General features: G+C 40.1%; 1 protein-coding gene across 13 annotated transcripts in view; it reads left to right on the forward strand.

Moving 5' to 3' along the window:
- The window catches only part of tenm4 (teneurin transmembrane protein 4), a 194,603-nt gene that overhangs the window by 6,430 nt on the left and 162,031 nt on the right, over window positions 1-26,142 (forward strand). Inside the window, exon 2 of one of the 13 annotated variants that reach the window (XM_074640402.1) lies at window positions 2,304-2,402. The exons of the other annotated variants lie outside the window; for them this stretch is intronic. The gene's annotated coding sequence lies outside the window, so the exon portion shown is untranslated. The remainder of the gene's footprint in view (window positions 1-2,303; window positions 2,403-26,142) is intronic. 13 annotated transcript variants of the gene reach the window in all.

A 26,142-nucleotide genomic window follows, 5' to 3' on the forward strand; every position in this document is an offset into this window, starting at 1 on the left:
GTTGTGAAAGAATCCCCTTCAGGGCGATGAGAGACCCCTCCGCTTTGGTCCACCCTGTCGGGGTCTCTTTCACAACAATGACCGGCTCGCTGTACATTATCCCTTACATAATAATGTTCACAAAAAATAGGCCCTCCTGCCTGATCATACCGAGGCGGTTGCAGCTAGCAAATGAATTTTTTCATCACAGGCTAGCGTTATATTGATTAAATTATGTGGCTCTTTATTTACATTATTGTATGTTAGCATTTATTGTGCAACCACTGAAAAACTGTCAGCGTCAGTAGGATGACTTTGATATCTCCTTGTACTAGGCTTGGGCGTGTTGCTTGCCGTGGCGAGGATGTTGCTCCACTTTTCTCCGGTTCGTCGAGTTTTGGTTGCCAATCCACTTACGACCATAATCTCTCTGGTGTCAAGACCCTCATCACATAGTTTCTGAATCGTGGTGATGCGTAGGCAGTGGTTAGTGGATTTCTGCTGCGTTCCTGCTTGCTTGCATATTCTGTGCAACATTGTCGAACTTCCTCTTTACGTAGCTCTTTACGGTGCATGTCATTTAGCAGGTGGACTGCTGTTGAATCCAATCCCCTATAGACATTAACCTTAAGTGTTTCCATTTTGCAGCAGGTTTTGGCAGCTAACTTTGTTACTTTCTATCTGTAACCTGTGCTGCGTTGGCGGAAGTTATCCCCCCGTGACCCTGTTGCCAAGCAACCATGACTACACAATAGTCTAAAAAAATTTTGTCAGACGCGGAGTGATATTAAAAGTGCAAAGGAATTAGATGTCATAGCAGTGGTATGTGGGTATTATATCACGGCTATGAACCAATCAGGTTGCTTGATTTGAGCTACCCGTTTTATAATCCCACTTTTGGACATGGTTCTGCACCAGTAATGGGATGGGCAGCCATCTCAGGAGGGTCATTAGATCTGATGGTTGCCTTGCATGCTTGTTAACAGGGTTAATAATAACATGAGGCCATTTTACAGGACCAGGTGACTCAGTGTTGCCCACACTGTTCTCTTAGCATATCCCATTATTCTTGGATCGTAATGCTCTCAGTCAAGCACATTCAAGAGCGTGTCCTGAACACTGTAGTCGGATAGTTTTCATTATGAAAGTTCTGGATTCTCCTAACTAAAGAAAGTCAAATTTGACAATCAAGAAATGGTGTCAGTGTCTTTGTCAGTTACTGGCTGTAGCACAACACAAAGTATGGTTGCAAACCCAAAAAATAGTTGCCGTACTACACAAATGCACATATAATCTTCTTTCCTTAGAACCATCAGAGTAGCTATGCAGTGTACAGGAAGATGACACAGATGAAACAGGGCCAAATAAACATTCTTGTTGTATCTAAATCAAGTTTATGTTATATATATTATTTTTTTTTAAGCATCATCGGGGCCTGAATCTAATGTTATGTCAGACATTGGGTCTCATGCAAGAAGCAATAGAAGAACAAATATCCTCTTATTTTTATTTGTATCCGCGATGTGTTCTTATTCTGTTAGTACCCATTTCTGGGATTCCCCAATGTTTTCCTCTTCTCTTAGGTAAGAGAAAATTGTACGAGTGGTCGAGAGCCCCTTTACCAGGCTAAGCAAAAAACCCATCTTGTTTTCCCATGCACAAATTGTTTGACCAATGCAAGGAAACATACGTTTTAAATTTGAGGATCAGAAAAAAATGCATGAATGCATAATGATTTTGATCAAAACAAAAACTATTGGTCCATTGATCCCAATTAAGACTATAAAAACCCTTGGGTGATATTGTGTGTGATCAGCTTCTCAATGGCTTACATACTGTTCTTAGATGCCAGTACTGACGCTCTGGAACATCACATGTTTACTTTGTTTCAGTTTATTGGTACCTCAGTTTCACTACTGCTGCAGTTCTTCCTCTTACAGCCTTTTTTTGGTGGCGTCTCTCCAATTCATGTGCCAGAGGATTTGCATACGGCACAACACCTGCCTATTTTAAATTAAGAGAAAATATAAGAGACATACTACTGATTTTTTTCTTAAAAGTATAGTATGCAATGCTAGCTTGTGTCTGTGATGTTCGGATCCATCCCAATTAGCCTTCATTACACAGTGTGCTTGGTCTAATCTGTATGTTCGCTTGTACAATGCTGTCTCTGTGCATCGTTACAAAGGTGTCACAGGAGGTAGAGCAGATTTACTCATAACTTTACATGCACTACAGGGACGTAAATCAAATGTTGATGAGGCTAGCTATAGATCATAATCGCACTAGTGTGACTAATGAAAAATAAATTTGATGTTTGGCAGGTTTCGCTCAAATGTGCAAATAAAATGGAGACCCGTGGCAGCAAAATCAAGTTCACAGTCCAACACTCCCCAAAAAAGCTTCCAAAATTAAATCTCAAGGTAAGCGTCATCAAACAATTTTCTCTAATAGAGCAGATTTGGCATTGGTGGCCTTACAAACCTCTATGTTTGATTGCCAATCATGCACTAAAAAACCCTTCACTGATGGAGAGAAATTGAGACTGACCGTTTCAAACTGCTCCCAACTACTGCTCACAGACTGACTCTGCCCAACTGTCGGGTCAATGTGTTTTACACCACTAGAGTTAAATGCACTGCAGCAAATTGCCCCACTCACGTTGTTGTGTACATACTGTGGCCTGCCGCAGCTATGGACAGCAGATAAAGAAGCTAGTAATTTGATGACTGAACTTCAACTCGTGTTCAACTTGAAAAAAGTGACAGGGATAATAAGATGTCCTTAGAGTTTCTGAAGGTCACATTATGAGGGCGATCTAGTTGACAGGCATCACATTCCTCGCGGCTATCAGACTAACAAAGTGGCATCTTATATATTTTCTGCATCTTGGAATCCTCCCATCAGAACAACCTCCCTGGTGGCATTTCATCATGACCTGGATAATCTTATGCAAGATAGTGAAACGGCAGTTAATTTGCAGGTAATTAAACCCTAGTGATTTACAGTTGGATAAGCAATACAGTAAGGCTGCAGTCAGTATGGCTGTGTAATGTTTTAAATAATATATCTACAGCACTAGCATGACTTTTCATTTTTTTTTTTACAATCGATGTATAGCATTGAAATGGTTACTTATATCCAAAACAGTATAATCATTTTTAGGGGAGTGGTGACAGCTCATAAAAATTGATATCTACTGATCTTCTACTGATACTGCGTTGTGAATGTGGCATTTTCCCCCCCCCCATCACAGCAGTGAGCGGTGGGTTTAATAAACTGCCACCATGTCTTTTGTTTTCTGGGTATACTGTCAGTTCGTCACATCAGCTGTGATTTATTTGCGTCTTTGAGGGAGTAGTTGCTTCTGTAGTTGGTAGTTGAAAAAGCGAAGGATGTTTGGAGGTCTGTGGCTTGTAGTTCTAAAAAAAGAAACTGATATGGTAAGGATATGCAATATAGTTTTACAACGGGGTACTGCATACATGATTTCTATTCAAAGCATACATGTTGGCAGGGCTTGTTACTACCTGGATGTGATACGGTGTCTTGTAGGAGTCCTCCTGTCTGGATCAAACATGGTTGATTTTTGGTCAATGCTGAACACTGAAGTTCCAGCTGTGTATGGTGCATGGTCAATGGTAAATGGACTTGTATTTTTATAGCGCTTTTTTTGTCTTCTGACTGAAATCTGATCTGTTTGCTTGTCTAATTTAATAAGTAAAGCCAAAAAGATTTAGATGTTTTTGGATTATTTGAACTTTGTCTAGTTATTTTTAAGTTGTAGCTGGCTCAGTTTTAAAGCTAGTGAAGATACTGGCATCACATGAAACTAGACAACTTAAGGAATAAATTGTATATATTAGGGCTGTCAAAGTTAACGCGATAATAACGCGTTAATGCAAATTCGTTTTAACGCCACTAATTTCTTTGGGCTCAATTTTCAAGCTAGTGAAGATACTGGAAACTAGACTACACTTAAGGAATTCATCGGTACCAACCATGTCATGATAGCTTGTCGGGAAGGAGTCTAAATAACGCTCCAAACTTACACTAACTTTTGGTGAGGAAAAACTGGTATGGCCATTTTCAAAGGTGTCCCTTGACCTCTGACCTCAAGATACGTGAATGAAAAAGGGTTCTATGGGTACCCACGAGTCTCCCCTTTACAGACATGCCCACTTTATGATAATCACATGCAGTTTTGAGCAAGTCATAGTCAAGTCAGCCCACTGATACACTGACAGCTGTTGTTGCCTGTTGGGCTTGAGATTGCCATGTTATGATTTGAGCATATGTTTTTATGCTAAATGCAGTACCTGTGAGGGTTTCTGGACAATATCTGTCATTGTTTTTTGTGCTTAATTGATTCCCAATAATAAATATATACATACATTTGCATAAATCAAGCATATTTGCCCACTCCCATGTTGATAGGAGTATTAAATGCTTGACAAATCTCCCTTTAAGGTACATTTTGAACAGGTAGAAAATGTGCGATTAATTTGCGATTAATCGCAATTAACTATGGACAGTCATGCGACTAATCGCGATTAAATATTTTAATTGATTGGCAGCCCTATTATGAATATTTGAATGTTATATACCTTGTTTTGTTTTTTAAATCTCTGTACTATGCTGTAATTTAACTGCCCCCATTTAATCTGGAGGTCGTTTATCGGTTGTGACAGTCAGTACAATAGGTGGACAAACAACATGCAATTTTTATATGATCATAATACATTAATGACTGTGGATGCATTTGGGTCTAGGCTTTCAAGCCTTTCAAAGTAGGCGTCGTGAAAATATTGCAGTGTGCAGGGGGAGGCCTGCTAAAATTTCCCTCTTCGGTATTACAAACCATTTTGAAGGTTTAACTCCACAGTGCTTGAATTCTTGTCAGATCTCATGCTAATTTGTTGCTGTGAGTTTAAGCTGTGATTACTTTGACAGAGGCGTTTTTAAAGGATACAAATTAAGGCTACATTAAAGGGAAGGTGTAGGACATTTAGAAGCTTATCATACTCACTGATTAAGTCCCCTCTTAAGACATTAAAACATTTTCAGATCACAGTTGTTGTTTTTTTATACAAAGTTGTCATCAGTTTCCTGTCAGCATCTTTTAGAACCTTGTCTTCTGAATTGCAGGCAAGTTATGTTATATGCTTCTAAAACTGTAGTGAAAGTTAATATGTAATAGAAATACTTAACATGATATACTATACGGTAGGTATTTAGCTATGATTAAAGGGATCATTTTTGGGTGGTTCCTTTCTCTTTTTTGCCTTTTACCCAGTTAGACTATCACACAGATCTTTTTTCCGTGTGTCATCTGGATGTACAGCTTGAAGAAGATATGTTAATTCAGCTCATGGATGTCTATAAAGTAGCAGCTACTCTCAAAAGCAAGGACATTTACCCTCTCTCACACAGGGGGTTCTCTGACTGCCACTACCTTAACCCTTAGACATTTAAGGAATTGACATAAACAAGGCATCTACATGTTTACAAGCTTAGTTGTAAAGAAAATTAATAAAAAATCTCAGAAACTATATATACTTTTAGAGTTCATTTGATCACCAAAGTACCCTTGGTGAATATGCTGCAGTAACCTCAACATCATGGGATCGTATCGTCTGCCTGCAGCCATGAGGATGGCTCTGGAAACGTTTATTTGGGCAAAAAAGAGCGATGAAATAATTTTGCGGTCTGTATTCTGTCTCTCACTAATCCAAGCAATCAGATAGCGTCTCACGAAGGAAGCTATCTCCCTTTGATTATGTCCATATGTATGTCACTTCAAGTCAAGGGTCAGCTTCACAAGTGTTTACGTTTGACAAGAGACAAGTGACATGAGAAGATTCTTTCTGTGCTGTAAAGTTCCTGGGCCAAACTTTTGACTGAAAACTGTCTCAAACTGTCTGGCTGTGTCTGACACACCAGAGTGCTGCCAACAGGGCCTGTTTTTTTTCCATCTAACCATTCACCAGCGTGACATCCATGACATGACGTCATGATTGTGCCTCATTTTTTCTATTCAGTAACAAGAATTTTCAACCCCCAGCTCTTTAAAAATTCACTTTAGCTTCCCCAAGTTATTAAATCAAATGGGAGAAAAAGTCTGTTCTTTTGTTTTTGCAGAAAACTGACATATTTTTGAAGCCTGCTGCACACCTGCATAGGGAGGTTTGCAGGGGCAGGGGAGTGCTGGAAAAGGAGTTGTCAATATATTTTGCAAGTGTTAGGCAGCAAAGTGGAGTGATAGCTCTCAAGGGGGCTGGCCTTAAGCTGTTATTCTATAAATATTAATAAAGCCCAGTAGCATGCCTGGAAGGAAGGTAACAGTTTGCTCATGTCACAGACCGGGCTTCAATGTGACAAGTTGTGAAAAGAGTGATGAGATGACAAAGGTGGAGAGATGACATTTAGTGACAGGCCTCATTTTTCCAAATATGAATGGCATCGCTGAAAACGGAAGCTGAGTCTGCTGACCTCTCCCTTACAAAATAGCGACCCAGCAAACAATACCTCCGGTGGGTTTTGTTTATTTATTGATTTATTTTTCAGTCATCATAACAAAGTACAGTCACATAAATGATTGCCAAAACATTGATTGACTGATCAATTTTGGAGGCATTTGGAGACCGATTTTGAGCAACTTGATACTTTCATGTAGTCCTGGCAGCAGGACTGGGAATATTTTTCTAGATTTAATTCCTCACAAACTACAAAAATACAGCACATAATCTGATTTCTCTCAGATTATTGTGCCTATTTACTTCAGAGACATGTTTTAGTAATCTGACAAGTAGCCTCATACCATGACCTAATTTCACAAAAGCATCTGCAATCTGGTTATTGTGGTTTTTACTTTTCTTGCCATCAGCATAGTAGAATCTCACATTGGCCTGATTATCCACATGCCTAATTAGCTGGAAGACTAATGGAACAAACAACATAGACAGACATAGAGGGTTTGGCTGCTGCTGACATTGCTCTGCCAAGATGCACTTGTTGCATGCAGCTAAGACTTAGCAGTAACACAGTGTTTTTGGCATGCTAATAACTGTAGAGCGTTTGCTTTGTTTGTATTTCTTTCATGATCTGCAGTACATGCAGGTATTGTTTCTGTGAAAGCTGAGAATTACAAATTTAAAAACCTTCCATGAAAGCTACATGGATATTCATGAAAATGCTGCAATTACTGTAAGTTTGTTTGTTTGGGCTCCAGTTAGACCTCCATGCTGGCATTACAGCCAAAGTGTCACTGAGCAAACACATTGGGTGCACGGTTCTGTAGCCAAGTATAGAAAAAAAAAACAGGGCTGTCAATTGATTCAAATATTTAATCGTGATTATTGCTTGATGGTCCAAAGCTAATCACGATTGTCGCACATTTTTTATCTGTTCAAAATGTACCTTAAAGAGAGATTTGTCAAGTATTTAATACTCTTATCAACATGGAAGTGGGCAAATATGCTTCTTTATGCAAATGTATGTGTATATTTATTATTGGAAATCAATTAACAACACAAAATAATGAGAATTATTGTCCAGAAACTCTCACAGGTACTGCATTTAGCATTAAAAATATGCTCAAATCATAACATGGCAAACTGCAGCCCAACAGGCAACAACAGCTGTCAGTGTGTCAGTGTGCTGACTTGACTATGACTTGCCTCAAACTGCATGTGATTATCATAAAGTGGGCATGTCTGTAAAGGGGAGACTCGTGGGTACCCATAGAACCCATTTTCATTCACATATCTTGAGGTCAGAGGTCAAGGGACCCCTTTGAAAATGGTCATACCAGTTTTTCCTCACCAAAAGATAGCGTAAGTTTGGAGCGTTATTTAACCTCCTTCCCAACAAGCTAGTATGACATGGTTGGTACCAATTGATTCCTTAGGTTTTATAGTTTCATATGATGCCAGTATCTTCTAGCTTTAAAACTGAGCCCGCTACCACCTAAGAATCAATGGGTTAAAGAAATTAGTGGCGTTAAAAATAACAATAATAATAACAACAATTATTTAGCCTCCTTCGCAACAAGCTAGCATGACAATGGATTCTTTCAATGGATGGTTTTCTAGTTTCATTTGATGCCAGTATCTGAGCCCATTACAACCTAAAAATCGCATTGCATTTATGTGTTAAAGGTCACATATTATGCTCATTTCCAGGTTCATAGATGTATTTTAATGTTGCACTAGAACATGTTTACATGCTGCAATGTTCAAAAAACCCTTTATTCTTCTCATACTGCAGCCTGAGTCTGCCTGCCTCAGAGCCTAATTCAGCCTCTGTCTGAAAACCACTGATTCACAGCCTGTCTCCTCCCACTCTGCTCTGATTGGTCAGCGTTTTCTGTCAATCAAACTTCCTCAACAACAACAGCGTCACCCTCCCCCTCCCTCCCGGAGAAGCTCTGGAGAGAGAGAGGAGTGGAGAGAGAGGAGTGGAGGGAGAGGCAGCTAGAATAGAGCTTATAAACCACTTTAAAGTTTATAAACCAGAAACTTCACCCAGCGCACGTTACCGGAGGAATCTGATCAGAAATCGGCGACACATGATGAACATCTGCGGTCCAGATTCCAGGTTCTCCTGACGGTTTCTCTCAAGTAAATAATACTATTTATAGCTCTGTTAGTTAACTCAGTGTTTACCTCATGCATCAACTCTGTAAACCGTAAACATACACTCTGTTTTACGTCTGTCTTTACAGATCCATCTGTGAGAAATGACCGACAGAATCATCCCAGAGGAGAGCAGATAGCTGAAAGCAGATGGGAGATACAGAGCTAACCCGTTAGCATGTAGCTACATGCTAACGGGTTAGCTACATGCTACCGCTATGAGACGGTGTGTAAACACAGCGACCATCAGGGTGGAAAATAGAAGATGTGAAACAGTAGTCAGTTCATTATTTCTGCTAAAAGATAAATGTATGGAAGATCAGAGTAATGGTATATTATTTACAATAGTAGCTGTCTCTGTGTTACCATGACTACAGACCACCGGAGCTTAGCTTACCATAGTTTACCAGAGCTGAAGACTTTCTCCTGTACCATGTTAACATAACTAACTAACAGGTGGGATGATTACAAATGCTGTGAATAATTAATATTGTCATCTGTCAACTCAAATAAAGTTTGACTGTGAAACAGAAATGTGTTGTGTTGCTTACAAGTCACTATTTACTACCTGTACTCTGCTACATGCATGACATCAAATATATATAATATATAAATATCATCTGTTTAAACAGTGTAATTACATAAAGCCTTTGTGAAAGAACATGTTATATTTAGATGATGGGAGTACATGAAGCCTGTTCTGCTGGTTCTTGCAGACTTTGCTCAAGTTAGGTTGAGGAGGAGAGACAGTGACGCGCTGTGGGGCGGGGTCAGCTACTGAAGGTTCTCTCTGGTTCGACCAGGAAACCCTTACATGGCTTGCATTTCTCTAATGACGTCAGAAGAGAAGGAAAAAAAGCGATTTTTTTTTCTGCACCCATTTCCGGACAAACGGAGGAGGAGAAAAAGAGAGAGGATGGTCTTTTATGATACTATGGTGGCCTGTAGACACACTGGGGACAGATATTGATGTTCAAAAGACATGGAAAGGTGCATTTTGCATAATAGGTGACCTTTAAAGAAATTAGTGGTGTTAAAATTCATTTGTGTTAACGTGTCATTATCGTGTTCATTTTGACAGCCTTAAAAAAAAACAAAGAAACATAAAAAACATCAGAAATTGGGATACCACATGCACGATGCCTTAAAGATACTAAATGCAACTTTTGAGACCTGAAGTACTGTTTATGGGTGGTTCCACATTACTCAGCTTTACTTGGTCAAGTTTCTGCCGCAGCTCATGTCACTCATCTTAATGAGCTGTCCATTTTGATTGTTCTTTGCTACCTTTATGTTGCTGTCACTGGCTTGCATCCAAGTCAGGAAGCTCTTCTAGTATCATGCCTTATCAGTAATCAGAAGAAGTAGTCCACCAGGAAGATTGTGGCTTAGTAGCATTATCTTCAAATTGTGTGGCAGGATACATTAAGTGGAATATTATGACTATATTTTTTTGTGTATTCATGTATTTAATAGTGGTTAAAAGTGTGTGAAAATCTATGGGATTAAGCTTGACAGAAAGATGAAGTTGCTTTGTTTGTATGATATCTTTTGTTGCTTCTGTGTATGCCAACAGAAGCACTGATATCGGCTTTGTTCTAGGATCTGTAGGCATCACCTGTATCCTTGCTTTTCTGTGAAATGTTGATGTTACAAAACCCAAGATAAATCTACTTGACGTTCTTCAGTACATTACTTCCTAAAAATGAGCCTCATAAAAGTAACATGACACATTTATAAAAAAACAAAACAAAAAAAACCAATCATACCTGTCAGTTATCACAAGCCATTCATGAATTACTTACATTTTGTGGATCGTTATGTCCATTCAGTTCAGTTCATTGATACATTCTCAACATTTACCATCTAACTAACAGTGCACTCTGCCTTGAGGTTATCTGTGGGGCTGCTTTTACGTCACATTCACACCAAGAGCAAAGCAAATTTTTCGCCTAGCTTTACTCGCACGAGTTGGACCGCCTTGATCATTTGTGTTCATTCGCGTTACTCGCTCCAGACGCGCCGGAGAGGAGAAAGGGGCTTGTCTCCATAGATCACAACAACTTTTCTTTCCACCATTTCCGACGGCATTTTGTTTTCTGACATATTTGGGACTTCCACAACATGTACAAAGCAGCAACAGTGGTTGTTTCTTCCATGGTTGATGGCGGAAATGGCGGAAAGAAAAGTCGTTGGTTTCTCCTCTCTAGCGCGTCTAACGTGAATGAACACAAACGATACCGGCGGTCCAACTTGAGTAAAGCGAGGCGAAAGTTCGCTCAGCTCTTGGTGTGAATGCAACATTAGACGGAGCCCATCTCTATAAACAAAAACAGTTTGTCTTCCCAAACAATGAATGCAAATCTACTAAACTGCAGGACATTGTAATATAATGTCTCTGTACAATTAGATTTATCTATACATTCTCTCCCATCACACATTACTATTGAACCAAATGAAAAGGTCTTTAATGGTCTATAACAGCCTGGTTAGTTATTCCCCAGCGTTACCACTATAAACTGCATGCAGACATGATTTAGTCGCCCTTATCCCGAGATCAAACAGTAGCATTTACAGACATGGGCTTCAACATGGCAACCATTACACAAAAGCCTTGTTCTCTCGGCATATGGTATCCAAAGCGTTTGTATTAATGACATTTCACACCAGTGAGGAGATAATTCCTGTGTGGTAAGGTGCAAAATTGAGCAGCTTTGATGTTAAGCGGCGTATTTAAGATTCAAGATGAGGGTGTTAATTAGTTGACAAAAATCTTTTCGGTTTTAACATTTTTTTTACATGAATCCCTCTGGCCTGAGATCAGGTTGCTACATCTCGATTCAAAGAAAACAGATAAGAACGGCAGTATGTATAGTAGTTAACACATGTAAGGCCTTGTACTGTACCTGTATACATTTTTATTATCGAGTTCACAAAGCATTTTTAGGCTCCCTTATTTTTACTCCATTCATGTTCTGAAATCCATTTGCTAATGTGGCTTGGATGTAATAGAAACTTGCTTATATGGCTCTTTGTAACTAGGTTGTTGTAGTCTTTCTGGAATAAGCCATTTTTCATGAAGGTATGCACTGTCAAAAATGTGGCTTACGATACTGTAGTACAATTTATACAAGCAATCATCAAGGTAGCCAGTAAGTGGTACAATTTGACCAGACCAACAATTTGTGGTCCTTTTGTGGATGGTGAAAAATCTCTGTGAATCATGACAGCTAAATACACAGCAGGTCGAGCTGTGATATTTAAGAGCTCAGGGAATATTTACCTGGACAAGTTGTCTAGGCAAGCAATTCCAAATGTGCTATACAGGAGTACATAGCGTACATAAATAGATGGGTTATGTTGTTTCATGTAACTATGCCAGCCCTGGCTTTTATACTGAAAAGAAAAGGTTTGTGTGTCACTCATAGCAACATGTAATACAGCGTTCCATCCTCAGATATACATGTATTCTCAGTACTGTTAGAGTCGAGATGGAGGTGTAGATTCATAGTATTTCAAGGGAATGCCTCGCAAAATATCAACACAATTCCTGGGTCGCACATACTGCAGAAAAGCCAACTAATAAGGGGAAATATGGCCACATTGAAGTTCATTTTCTAGTGAACCCTTTCTCCATTCTAAAATGTCTTGTGGATCCTCTAATGGCAGATATTCGTCAGGCTGGGGCTCCTGTACTGTGTCAGGTAATGAGCAACCGTGATCACAATGCGGACACAGCACTGCCATTGTTTCCACAACAGAAGGCAGGAGACTGCTTACTTTGGTGATGTGATGGAGATTAGGTTTGTCCAAACTACCAAAAGTCCCTGCACTTCTTCCTGTTAGCTGCTTTGTTTCATTCATTCCTTGCAATATTTATATATATTCACCAAGAAAAAGTGCTAAAATACCCAAATATAGATGTTTCTAACAAGCAAGGAGTCAGCAGTCAGTCTCTCACTCTAGAAGTTAACATTTCCAATAACAGCCTCACAATAAGAGCTTTACTTTTAAGCGTTTTACACTTACAGAACACTTTGTAATAGCTCAAATAGCGGGGGGCGAATCAGAAAATAGAGATGCTACTACTGTATCTGTTAGATGAAAGTAAGAACTGGGAATGTAGGAGTAAAGCAAAACTCCAAAGAACAGCGACTCCCACATTACGTTGGAACAAAAAAAAAAAAAAAACAACACCCAAGAAACCTACTGAAATCTAAATATACATGTGATTTGTCCACATATGTTGCAGCTCAACATGCTGTGCCAATCAGTTCTCCATGACGTCCACAGGGTTCGCTTGATGGCAGGAACCCATCACGGCTTGGCCCTTCTCCCGAGCGGGAGCGTTATGCCGTGCGTCAGCGTGGTCATCCCCCGCTGTGAGGATGCAGTGCGAATAGAAGTTAGTGTGGCGCTGAAGCGTGCAATATCAAACCAATGGAAAAACAACATCACAGTTGCATATTATCTGCCACTTCTCAAACTTCAGCTGCCAAGTTCTGATGTGGGTTATGCAGAGTGACCAACAGTGGGAGGCAGACAGTGAAAACACCCTGGATGCATGTTGCTGCTTTACATTCTGCCCCTTTTGAAATCCTATAAAGTTACCATTGATAATGAGGCAACTAAAAGATTTTTTTTTTTGCTATCATATTTCATTTGCAGCTGTCCTGGAAAAAAAACCCCAATTCAACGTCACATCTTGGAGCTGCAGGAATAACAAAAACAACACGAAACAACAAAATGTGTCCAGAACAGCTGTTTTTGAAAACATGCTAATTAGTTTTTTGATGATTTTCTTGTCAAATACTAACAAACAGCCATTAGCTACTACCACTGTTGCTTCCACCGCATGAAGTTACCCAGATACAATTGTTCGTTAGTTATCTAAAAAACAAAATCAATCTCCTGGCAGTTTCCAGTTAAAATTACACCGGGTCTATTCAGTTCTGTACAAATAGCACGTGTGTGTGTGTGTGTGTGTGTGTGTGTGTGTGTGTGTGTGTGTGTGTGTGTGTGTGTGTGTGTGTGTGTGTGTGTGTGTGTGTGTGTGTGTGTGTGTGTGTGTGTGTGTGTGTGTGTGTGTGTGTGTGTGTGTGCGTGTGTGTGCAATTGAGTAATAATAAGCAATGAAGAGAGAGAGAGAGAGAGAGCAAGAGAAACGGAGAAAGGGCAGCGTATAAACTGTTTGTGTCTAATTTGTACCTCAGCGTCTTGACGAAGACATGACAGAGCCGGAGCAGGAGGCAATTCAAACAGGCCTAAGGGTCGTAACCAGCATTTTTTTATTCGGCGAAATTGAATAAAAACACAGTTACTGTCCATCAATGTTTTTTTCCCTCTATTCTTTTTTTCAGCGAATGCTTCTAAACGGCTGAGTTTGGGGAAAGCTCAAAGGGCTGGCATATTATTTACTTCAATTTGAGCTCTTTTTTATAGAGGACAGGCACTTCTTTTGGCAGCGTAGCATGTTTAACAGCCTTAATGTATGTATTTACGGAAAAATACCGTGCACAATAGTGACATCTTAGTTAAAAGTGTTAAGCGTAGTGATCTAGAATAGTTGTTAAGAAAACATGGCAGTTTGAGAGATGTACTGACATTTCCTTCTGTTGTCAGCGCTGAAATTATTTTACAGTGGGCTGAGTCTCACTGAGCACCCGGGTGTTACAATGCATGAGGTGATAGATTGTTTCACCTGCCAGTGGAGGAAAGCTCGGACCAACTGCTGCCATGCTCTTTTGTTTTCTGTGATATTCAGGTAGGTAAAATATAGATAGCATAGATCTGACTTTATTTTTATAAATTGCACTTTGGCACAACATAAAATTAAATTATATCATTGCAATTGTGTAAGCAAGCAGTTCATCAGAGAGTTTAATGCTTAAAAGAAGTATCGTGCACTTAGAGTATTTAGTACTAAGTCTAATAATAGTCTTTTGAATGGACAGTCTTTAGTTAATGTGCAGGTTAAATAACACTGATATCATGTGAATATCAACCCCTCTCCCCCTGTAGGCTTTAAAGGGGGCTATACACATTGTTTAGATTTCTCCCTCATGAATAATGGCAGCTGCAGTGCAATACAGTGCAACGCTACAGTACAGCTGGGTGTGGTCATAGAGTTTTCAACACACAGATGCCAGTACAGCAATTAATTTCCTTTGTATAAGATTCAGTGAGAAGTTGCTCTTTAAATATTCAGATAGGGGTTATCTGAATATTTAAAGCTATAGCTGATAATGTCCAGAGAGTGGAGAAACGTTGAGTATTGCGTTAAGATGTCAACGGATCCTTAAACAATTCTTTATCTATCTATTATCTTATTTATTTTATCATCTTCTATTATCTATCTTTATAATTCTTTATTTCCTTATCAAGCGTTTATCATTAGTGGACATCAGCTCCTGAGTATCATTTATTTTTTGATAAGTGGTGTTCAAAATGTACACTAACAGTATTTGGTATTGCCTTGATTAATTGAATGACCTTTGGGTAGAAAACACTAATAAGCTGCGCATTGCTGCCGAAGGAAGTTACTGAGCACAGAAACCGTTTGATGGTCCTCCGCATAGGCGTGTGACCTTTTACACAATAATGCAATATATTCTTGGATCAGAGAACATATTGTTGATTTCACAGCCAGCTTGCATTTTTAAGATATCCCACTCGCGTGTTCGAGTATATCGCTGCCGTTTGATATGTAGTACATGTGCACTGTTGAATAAGTAATGGGGTTGCCCCAGCGTACATGCATTAACAGTGTAGATCAACAGAGTTGCTCAATGCACTTCAAACCCACTGAGTCTCCCAAGTGCCCTTACAGCCTTTTGCAGTTCGAAGCATCTGCTTCAAAGCTGCAACAAAGTATTTCTATGTAACACATACATACATGCAACCTATCGCGCCTAAATTGTAAAGTGGCACTGCGGAATAGAAGAGCCCCCAGCCCCTCTCCTACTCTGGTAAAAAGAGATGGTGTACCAGGAGACGGATAAATAGGAGTGAGCTGTGTGCAGTTTATTGATGTCACTTTATTGTTTTCCGCACTGTTGCGTTGTTTCCGTATGTATTCTTAGTATACATACTTATTTTAAGGCCAACCATGATTTTTTTTCCTAAACTTAACTAAGTGGTTTTGTTGCCTAAACCTAAGTAAAGTTTTTTTTTTTTTGCCTCAACCTATCTCTGGACGTTACTGTAGTTTTGTAGCGTGGCGTACAAATGACACGCAAAAAGCCTAAATTGTGTCCTCATGACGGGCAGAATGTCCGTGTAATGTCATTGCAGCTTGTATATGGCAGTTTTAGTAACCTGGCTGTCTTACCTGTTGATTATGCTTCACTGGTTTATGCCAGATATTCATATGCTCTAGTGTAACATGGTGGATGCTGTACGATGAAGCCTCTTGATCTCAGTTGACTCGTATCGTTAAAGTCACTCCACATTCAGTTGCTACAGCTGGTTGGAGGCTTTTCCGCCAGAACAACCGGCTTCAGAGACTGTCTACTCCCAAAACATGTCCAATAAAAGCTGATTTGGGAAGTGTGTTGTCAAAATGCCACATTGCAGGTAGAGGTGTCAACATTAGCCGGTAGTCTTTGCGGCTCCCTTAAAATGACTACTTGTTCTGGATCAGCTTAATGTTAGGAAAATAAATCAACTTCACTGTTTCCTCAATTTTGTCCCTTAATTTCTGAATATATGAAACAAATGATCTGTTTTAATCACAGAGCTCTGGCACATCTCTGTCCCTCCCTCTTGCCCACTGTTGCCACCCACACACTGCTTCATGTCTATGGCTCGCCTTCCCATTGTTCAATGCAGTGTTGTGTAAAATGAACAACTTGGTGGGAATGCTTTCTTGCTTTTTGGGCTCATTTTTAAAACAGGGACTTTGCATTCCTCCGGTTTTTCCTGGCTTATTTTTGCTCGGTTTGGATCGTAACAATGATTAGAAGCAAACATGGAAGTTATTAGTTATTGTGCGTGGGCCAACTGTGCCGCTAGCATGGCAAATTTTGCTATCCTCGCAAAAAAAGTAGGCGACTCTCAGTTTTCATCTGAATAGTGATGGTAATCAATAGTGATGGCTCTGATGTATGCAAATGATCATCAAGGCAAAAAGCGTCACAGTAATCATTTTGCAGTGACATGTTACACACAAAATGAATTATTCCGTTATTTCAATTTGGTCACCTGCCACTTGGTTTTTCACTTTAAATGTAAAACAGGTGTCAGATAATATAATGTTATACGGGTCAACCAGTGATGCATTTGATGCATCATACCACCATATAGTTTTATTTAAACATCTTATTATGACCTGATTCTGGCAGTATTCTCAATGAAGGTCTAAAGGAGAATGCACGTTGTATTTTAATGCATACGTTGGGACTTTATTTCGGAAAAAAATATGTATGGTAGTCAGCGGCGAGAAACAGATATTTTTTTGGATCCCGTTTGAATTGCGCCATGAATCACACATATGATGTTTGTCAATTTAAAACATCATTTTGACAGTCAACAAAGTCTCAGTATTTCATAGGTTTGTCGTAGTATCATTTAGTTTTGTGTGAAACCGCTCAGTGAACTACGGGTGCATCCCAAAGCTCTTATTTGTTGCTCCTCGCTCCTCGCTCCTCGCTTGAACTGGAAGTTGTTCTGGTGCGCCATCTTGAAGACCGTCCCAAAGCTCTTATTTCTGCACGAAGCGAGGAGCCAGGATCGAGGATCGAGGAGCGAGGAGCGAGGAGCGAGGAGCGAGGAGCGAGGAGGGATCTCTGAGGAGCGATGAGCGAGGATACATGAGAGCAGCCTTCACTGAAGTCTTTTACCGACTGACACGCCCCCTTTTTGGATATCAGTTACTGATTGGACGCTGCTGCCGACCGGACTGATCTGATAACTTTACCTCTCAACATTGCTGGAGTTTTATACCGGAGTGAAGACAGATCACAGATTAAACGTTTTATATTTTAGTTGTCTTCTGATTCACCATCTAGTTATAATCTGTGATAATTGAAGCTCTGAACAGCAGCAAAAGGACCTGCAGTATCTCTCCTTCACACACCGCCAGTGAAGCAGCCTGTCACTGAAAGAGCTTTATAAAACCTGACAAACGGACTTAAAATAACTTTCTTCATTTATTAGAAAGATTTTTCTTTTCATGATCTGTTATTTTCCCCGTTAACTTTTATTAATGATACTATTAAAGTCAGAGAGCGAAGGAGAGTCTGTCTGTCATCAACAAAAACCTGTTACATCATTTATCCTCATTTCAATTCAGTCACATGTGCGGCTGATAATTCCTGAACGTCAGGTTTGATATGAGTTACATCATTTACATTTCCCTGAAACATTCAGCCTAATACATAATGTCCAGTGTTCAAAAGACACCGTAGTCATATTCTGGGTTATTAAATAATGAACTCACAATCAGAATATCAATAACTACAGACGCTAATAATGAATAAATAATATAAAATGATTGTTCCAGTAGAGATGGTTCCTGGTCCTCTAAGCAGGACTCAGTCCCCAGTAGAAATACAGACTGCAGCTGTTACAGGTTACAGAGAGAAAACACTGCTTCTCTACCCTTGATAACTGTGTCTTTATTAGTATTGGATCAGTTCAGACATAAACAGCTGTTAAAACCGACTGACAGCTGATCCAGCTGCGATCAGCTGCTGCTGTCATCAGAAACGGACGTCGCTTCACGTGACGCTTCGGACGAAACAACGTCTCATTTCTCTTAAAACGTATTTCCTCGTTTCCTCTGTCCTCGCATGGTTTCCTTGCGTCTCTCCATTCTTCCCTGGTGGGAGGGACTAAGACTCAAGGAAAAGACGCAAATGAGGGAAACGGGGATGTAATTAAGAGCTTTGGGATGCAGCCTATACCTCTCATCTCGCACAATATACATCAGCAACGCTAGCTAGCTAACTTAGCTATCACCACACACACAAATGAAACGGTATCTTACCTGATGTGCTTCATCCAGCGACTCCTGATCTTTTTATCAGTCGGGAAGCGAAAGAACGAACAAGACCCGTTGCTGGTGTGAGAACATCAAAGTACGAAACACACAGGCATCGTAGCTTCAGAGAGAGACGTCACTTACACAACGTTTGGGTATGTACAGTAGTCTTTCTAATTATATATTTTCACAGTCTTATATTTCAACAGTTTTACAACAAACTGAGAATTTCTTGACTTGCAAAATTATATTTTAAATTGACAAACATCATATGAGTGATTCATTGCGCAATTCATACGGGATCGGGATGTTTTCCGAAATAAAGTCCCATGGTGGTCTACCGGAAGGGTCGGGGCTTCGCCTCTCTATTGATGTATTATTTGTTGAGATTGAGATATTATTATTTTTTTTTTGCATTAGTACTGCCATTGCAATAACCTAAGGTATAAAATGTGCAAGGTGAAAAGAGTGTGTGACAGGAGAAGGTATGAAAAGCCTCGGCTAACGCAGGGCGACGGCTCTGGGCTGCCTGTAATGGCACTGGTACACTATTACACCGACTCAAAGCCATTAGTTACCTGCATTTCCTTTCCGAGGTCTCAGTATTCCAGACCAGCTCTTTCATAGCTGTGAGTAGAGATCTGCATATATGTGCCTGAAATGTTTTTGTGTGTGCCTGAACACAAGGAGCTTATGTGATTTAGATCATGACTAGGGATGCTGCTGTTGTGCTGAGTTAGAAGAATATCATAGTGGAGAAAGGAAACTGCTGTGCTATATAGTACACCGCTTGACCCATAGCAGGGATTATTCATTGCTGTCAGCTGAAAAGCTCATAACTCCTGTTTTTAGTTATTTATTTTTATTTGTTAACGTCAGTTCAAGGACTCCGTGTTGCTCTGGGGGTTGAGAACAGTTTGTGTTTTAGTTTTTCAGTTCCATTTACCAACCTGAAAACAAAGTGCGTGGCAAAACGATCTAATATGTTCTGAAAAAATATTATATCTTTATATATGTTATTTTTACCAAACATCAGTGCGACTGGTCTATAGCTGGGTTTGTTCCAGCCATCCATCAATTATGTGTAACCGCTTATCCTCCTTGGAGGGTCGCGGGGGGGGCTAGAGCAAGTGATCCCAGCTGACATTGGGCGAGAGGCAGCATACAGCCTGGACAGGTCGCCAGTCAATCACAGGGCTGACACACAGAGACAGACCACCAGTCACGCTAACATTCACACCTACGGGCAATTTAGAGTCACCAGTTAACCTAACCTGCATGTCTTCAGACTGTGGGAGGAAGCCGGAGGACCCGGAGGAAAGACACGCTGACACGGGGAGAACATATAAGATTAATATAGAAATGTAATCTGTTCACTTTTGGGAATAATTGATGAGGGCGGATCTCAACTATAGCAATTCCTACATTAATAGTGGTAGTCATACTTTAGGCGAATCACATTTGAGATTAACTTCTGTTATGATTTGACGCTATATAAAAATAAATGGAATTGAATTGAATAATGTTCACTGAGCATTTCAGGCACAAAAAGAGACATGTTCCAGTGTAGCATACACTGGAGCTCGATTGGCCAAACCCCAAAAGGTGAAGACTAAACACAAATAAATAAAATAGGAGATGGAAACAAAAGAACAAAAAAATGTCAAGTGTTAGATAGTGATCTGAGCCGTTTTCTGCCAGCAAGGTCTAGTCTCATCTGTTCTCACAGGAGCTCCTGCTCATAAAAGACGCAGCTTTAATAAGCAGGAGCTTATAAAATCTCTCGCTTATAAAATCAAATCAATCATCTCACAGAGATTGCTCAACTGTTTCTTAATAGTAAAATGTTATACGTTATTATAAGTCAACAAAAAAGCTTTAAATACACTTAGAACGGCTCTTTCCTCCAAAACCTCCATTAGAATTGGCCTTTTATTCTACCACATTGCCATGGAAATGCCTCGGTAAAAGAAATCTGGATCACCTGAGTCTGGTTTAGCGGCTTGTGGGTCTAAAGAAGAGGTTTGGTTATATTAAATGCAGAAAAGAGGCAACAAATCATATGCAAAGATGTTCAGAAAAATATAAAAATCGGCATTGGCTATAATAAATTTTAAATATGTGTGGGATTGTGCTTAACACCCACGAGCAAACACATGTAATGTTTATACAGTATACTTCAGAATTAGAACAATACATCCTGCTTCTTCATGAAGATTTACATTTTCCACACAATTTGATACAGCTACAGTACCTCGCAGCTACAGAATCATCTCTTAATGCTGAGTTGTTGGAAGTATCTACCTTATTTTCTTGAGTATTTGTGGTATGTATGGTGTGTGTGTGCTCTTTATTTGAATACATGTGTGAGTGATGATTCATCTGGTAATTTTCCACATTGAATGAGGACAGATCTGTCTGGATCGGTGAACATCATTTTCATTCTGCGTTGAAGGTCAAAGAGCAAATGACCCAGCAAAAATAAAAGCCCATTAACATTATTCGACTTAATTAAGGTGGCAGAGAGGGTGTCAAATGGCTGCCGTGGTTGTCACTGTTAGTGCTGAAACAGTCATGAGTAACACAGATAATCTAGAAAAGGTTAATCTCTGCTGTGCCATTAACATACATCTTTGCACGCAGTACCGAAAGCACTTCGAATTCAAATATCCAATTTTTGAAAAAATGAAATTTCCTCTAAAATGCTTTTTACTTTGCCTCTCTATTATAGACAGAACTTGTATTCAGAGGCTGTTTTTCATACCTAGCTTTGATCCTGACATTCCTTAATTGTGGTAGCCTGTTATTCAGTATGAACACATTTATGAAAAGAGAGTTTGGGGTGCTGATTCGTCGTAACCTGACTTTGGAGCATAACAAGCTACTAGTCTTGTGTGAAAACGGCTTCATATGAATACATAACTTTATCTAAAGGTGTTGTGCGTCACTACTTCTTTTATTCTTCTGCTTTTTAAATGAAGGCAGTTCCAGGAGTAAGTTCTGCACATCTGTAATTGTTTCTTTAATCTAAGTAATAAAATGTATTTAAGTAATCATATTATTTACTTCTTGACTTCCCAATTTTGGACCATATGGGGCTGGATCATATGTCTGCGTGCTTTCATAGCAAGGGAGGGGAAAAGATTTACATTCTAAATGTAAATTAGAGTCTAAATCAAATGGTTGGCTAATTTTTAAGGAAACAACAGAAGTAGGAGAAAGAACAAGCCTATACTTGGACAAGACCCAAAACTAATGTTACTGGAATAGTCAGTGGTGGGCTTGACACTCAGATGTACTTTCAGTTTAACAGCACACTGAAAACACACTGGTTGAAAGGAGTGGGCTTTAAAGACGTCTTCAAAGATGCATCATCGATCGGCGTGTTTCTTCCTAATTTCCTGAGGAATTAGCAATGAGAGATATTGACGTGGACCATATCTTAGACAGTTAGATGACAGACTGAGTGTGTTTCAGTCAGTTTAACGTGAGGCAGCGCAGGGAAAAGAGACGGGATTCTCTCTTACTGTCACAGAGAGGTGAAACACCCTCCAATGAGGATTTGAAGGAAACCCCTGCTTGTTTCCAAACTTGTTAAACACAGAGGTGGTGTTAACATGCTTTGTTCTTGCACTATTGCACAACCCCCACCTACACACACACACACACACCCCTCCTCCACTACCATATCCAAACACTCCCCCTTTCCAAGTTGAGTAAACCTGCAGAGTAACAGCGGAGGAAGCTTGGCCCTGATTTCAGTGCAGTGGAGGAGCCGGGGGGCCCAAGGGACACTCAGGTTACCAGCATCGAATCCTGCAGTATTAGCAGGGCACAGTGAAATAACAGCCTGCCATCTGGAACCTATGTTAAAGCCATCCGAGCCTCGCAGCGTTCAATCACACTGACCTCAATTAAGTGTTATTTGTTCAGTATTTTTATTCACTCCTTCCTTTGCCTCCAGATCTTTCTGTCTCGTGCGGTAATGTATGCCCTGACGCACTGTGTCAGATCCAGAGCGATGGCTGGAGTTTGGCTTTTCTCTACTCAATATGAGCTTTCCCATTAAACTTTAAGCAAGTCCACCTCTTGAGAGGTTTCAGGAGAGAGCACCTTAAGTACAGGGGAATAAAGGCTTGTCTTTGTGCTGTAAAGATGCTCCGTGGTATGCCGGGTTAAGAGTGGGTGTTTTTTTGGTGCGGCCTCATGCTCAGGACTCAATGCGGTCTTTCTTGACCCCACTTAAACAGGAGACAATGAGCACACATGAGCACATCTTCCCTGTTTTTGAACCTCGATGCCCCGCACTTTCTTCAGTCCTAAGGGAAATTTAACTCTGCTAATCATCATCAGTGTGATCTGGGAAAGTTTTCTGAGAACAGTTTGGATAAATAAAGTTAATGTCCTTGGAACCATTGGTATAAAAAATGACAGTGCTCATGACCTTTTTCATTCCTAGCGTTGCTCTTAAATTTGCTTTTACAAATCACAGTTTTACTTACTTGAGACTTGAATTAAAAGAATCCAATGTGATTTAATATCTTAAAATTATTTTTTTTATTTTTTTTAAACCATTCACAATTTGTATTTTATGGAAACATTCATTCATCATTGGTTTAATTGGATTGATTTGATTTTCTACATTCATTTGACTTGAAATGGATCCATTTTACATGTGAACTTGCGGTATCGGCCGATACTGATATCGGTATCAGAACAACTCTAAAAGTTGGTCACTGCTCTGATATGAATTCAAAATGTTGTTGTACTCAAATTTTGAATTGGTCTCAGTGGCTACATTAAGCCTGCAGTTATTACACTTTTAAAAAAAAAAGTCAATTTTAATGGCTGTTCCTTCCCACTTAACTCCTCACAAATTGGATGTGGTCTTGAGTGGCAGTTTTCTTTCAGCAACGGTTGGATTCCTTACAAGCGAGACAGAGGTTTGCAGCATTTTAAGAGACATGCCCGCAGGAATGCTTCCATCCGGCAGATTTCATCTTGTGGATGCGATTGGGAGCAGTATCTCTTAATCGGGGTCTATTAGCGCATGGGGATTTATTTTTGACAAATCATTTAAGAAAGGTGTAGCTCTGTTAGAAATGTGTTGGAAAAAATGTCATGTAGGGGCATATATCCTGAAAAACAGAGACATCTCGAGGTTCATGTAAAAGGAGCAAGCGGTGATACTGGCACGGCTTTTAATTCAGTAGTTCACATTTGCAGTTAGTGATATCCCTTCACTCTCCAATCCTGATTTCATACCTGCTTATCTAGTTTTGTTACCAAACTGATCCGTCTAGTTGGTGTCTCGAGTTAGAGTACCAATAGAAAAGCAAGGAATAGATAATTAGGAATAATTACATGTGAGTCTTTTTTTTTGAGAAAAAAATACATACATAAATAATACAAAATACTATGGAGAGCCTTTAGTCAGGATTTACATGTCACATTTAACATTTCTTGAATTCAGACAGAATCAACAAGAACTATGTTATCAGAAAACACTAAACTGCACATAATGTAGCAGCAGCCTTGGTTGACTGGGGATTGTTCTCTTCCACTTTGTGCATGAAGCAATGTCGTAAATTTGAATTTTTTACATTGCAGCAACCACCGACATTATGCCTAACAATTCAGTAAGGTTTTATCATTCAGATTTCATAGTTTCCTGTCTTTTAGCTTTCATGCTTTCTCACTTATAAAAATTTCATTTTAGCTCAAGAGGTCTAGTTTCTTCGTGATGCGGGCAAAATGTGCAGAAAGTGGAAGTAAAGGAGAGGTGCCGCTATCCTAATGGCGAAGAGATCAAGCAGAGGGGATTATTGGTAGTATAGTCCATACCAGTTTTAGCCTATGAGAAAATAAAATAGGCATTTCTAAACTGATATAGACACACATTTCTTTTTTTTTTTTTATTAATTTATTTTTGTCAAGGACGACTGTTCATTTTAACAGTGTCTGTCACCTGCGCCGCAGTCAAAACATACCAGCTAAGTCCAGAGGAAATAAGAGACCGTGAGCATCTCTCTTATCTGTGTTTACCTTTTGTGATGAGTGAGCACTGGTCAAAAATTGCCTTGTGCTGTGTGTGCCACGCTGTCAGCATGTCACCGTTGCTGGTTGGGTGCCAGAGATGCCAAGGAGATACAGGCCGCACGAATGGCATTTTGAATCCTCTACTAAATATCCCCTGCTATCAGTGACAGGCATCAACAGGAGAGTAAAGCTTTTAATGGCCGTAGAGACACATCTCAGAGGAATTCCCAAACAGGTGACACGGGGAGCACTGCGGGTGGCTTCTGAGCATGCTGTCATTTCATAGTGCTTTCTGTTTGCACACGGAGCACAGGACATCAGAGCTACTCAAACATAGATGATGTGTTAAAAATGTGTAAGTCAGTGGTAGGCACAAAACCTGCATAAATCAAACCATGTTCTTACACTAAAAAAAAATATTGCAATTCCTAACCAAGGATGCAGTCTGCATGAAAATGTACGTACATTTCACAATATTAATATCAAATGGAGGAGCACATTTCTCTCAGCCTATGTTGTTAGCATATCCCCAACAAGAATTTCAGCTCTGAAAGCAGTTTACCCCAGTATCCATTTGGTTAATAGATCCATTAAGCAGCATGGCGTGAGTGGAGTGCGGCTGCTGTGTGGAGCGCAGGATGACGTGTTAATTCTGGGTAATTTATTACCCTGGGTGTCGCTGGGCAAGGAGCTCCTGACAGATCCTGTCTCCCTGGGATCGTCCTCCGCCAGGCTTCCGTGGGCATTGCCTGCTTAGCAGTGGCTCCAACATTCGTTGCTCACATCCGCTGATGCAAGTATGATGTAAAACCCCTTAGTGCAGGAAAACAACAGCGCACATAGTGTGGCATTATATCGGACTGGCGGTCTTTGAAGGTAGGAGGCTAAAAGCACACCTGTGGAGAGGGAGAGGGAGAGGGTAATCAGATTTCCCCCCCCAGTGTTATGGGCACTTGCTGGCTCTCATATGGTTTTTATTTATGGAAGTATCCTTTTCTGTCTAGGGCCGGGCCCTGATTAGATCATGGATGCTGATTGTGGCCTAGAGCTGTGGTGATCAATCCTAATTTACTTGGAGAATTAAATTTATACATAGGAGGATGCAGTGCCCTGCCCTGATAGATGAAAGGGCATTTCCCTCGTACGCATCAACAATCAAGATGACAGGAAAAGAAAGACAACACGTATCCGTGATTTTGTTTCGTTGTGTTTTCATAACATGTAACATGGGGCTTTCCATGGGGGGGGTAAAAGCTGCATTAAAGACTGGTAGTCGATAAGCCCAAAAAAATAAATTGCACAGGCGTTTGTGCGTAAGCCTCAGCACTGTCTAATGTTCAGCCATTGGGATCAGAGAGTGCAGACCTCTGGTGCCTCAGAGGCAGAGGAGGGGGGATTGTGCAGGTCAACGCAGCACTGCCAAGCTACCCGTCAGCCATTTCATGTCATAATCAGTTAGGGGCAAATCAGCATACACCAACTCTCAGTGCCCCGTGAAAATTCTCT

This window comes from Sebastes fasciatus, chromosome 7, assembly GCF_043250625.1.
Source record: "Sebastes fasciatus isolate fSebFas1 chromosome 7, fSebFas1.pri, whole genome shotgun sequence".
Classification (NCBI taxonomy): domain Eukaryota; kingdom Metazoa; phylum Chordata; class Actinopteri; order Perciformes; family Sebastidae; genus Sebastes; species Sebastes fasciatus.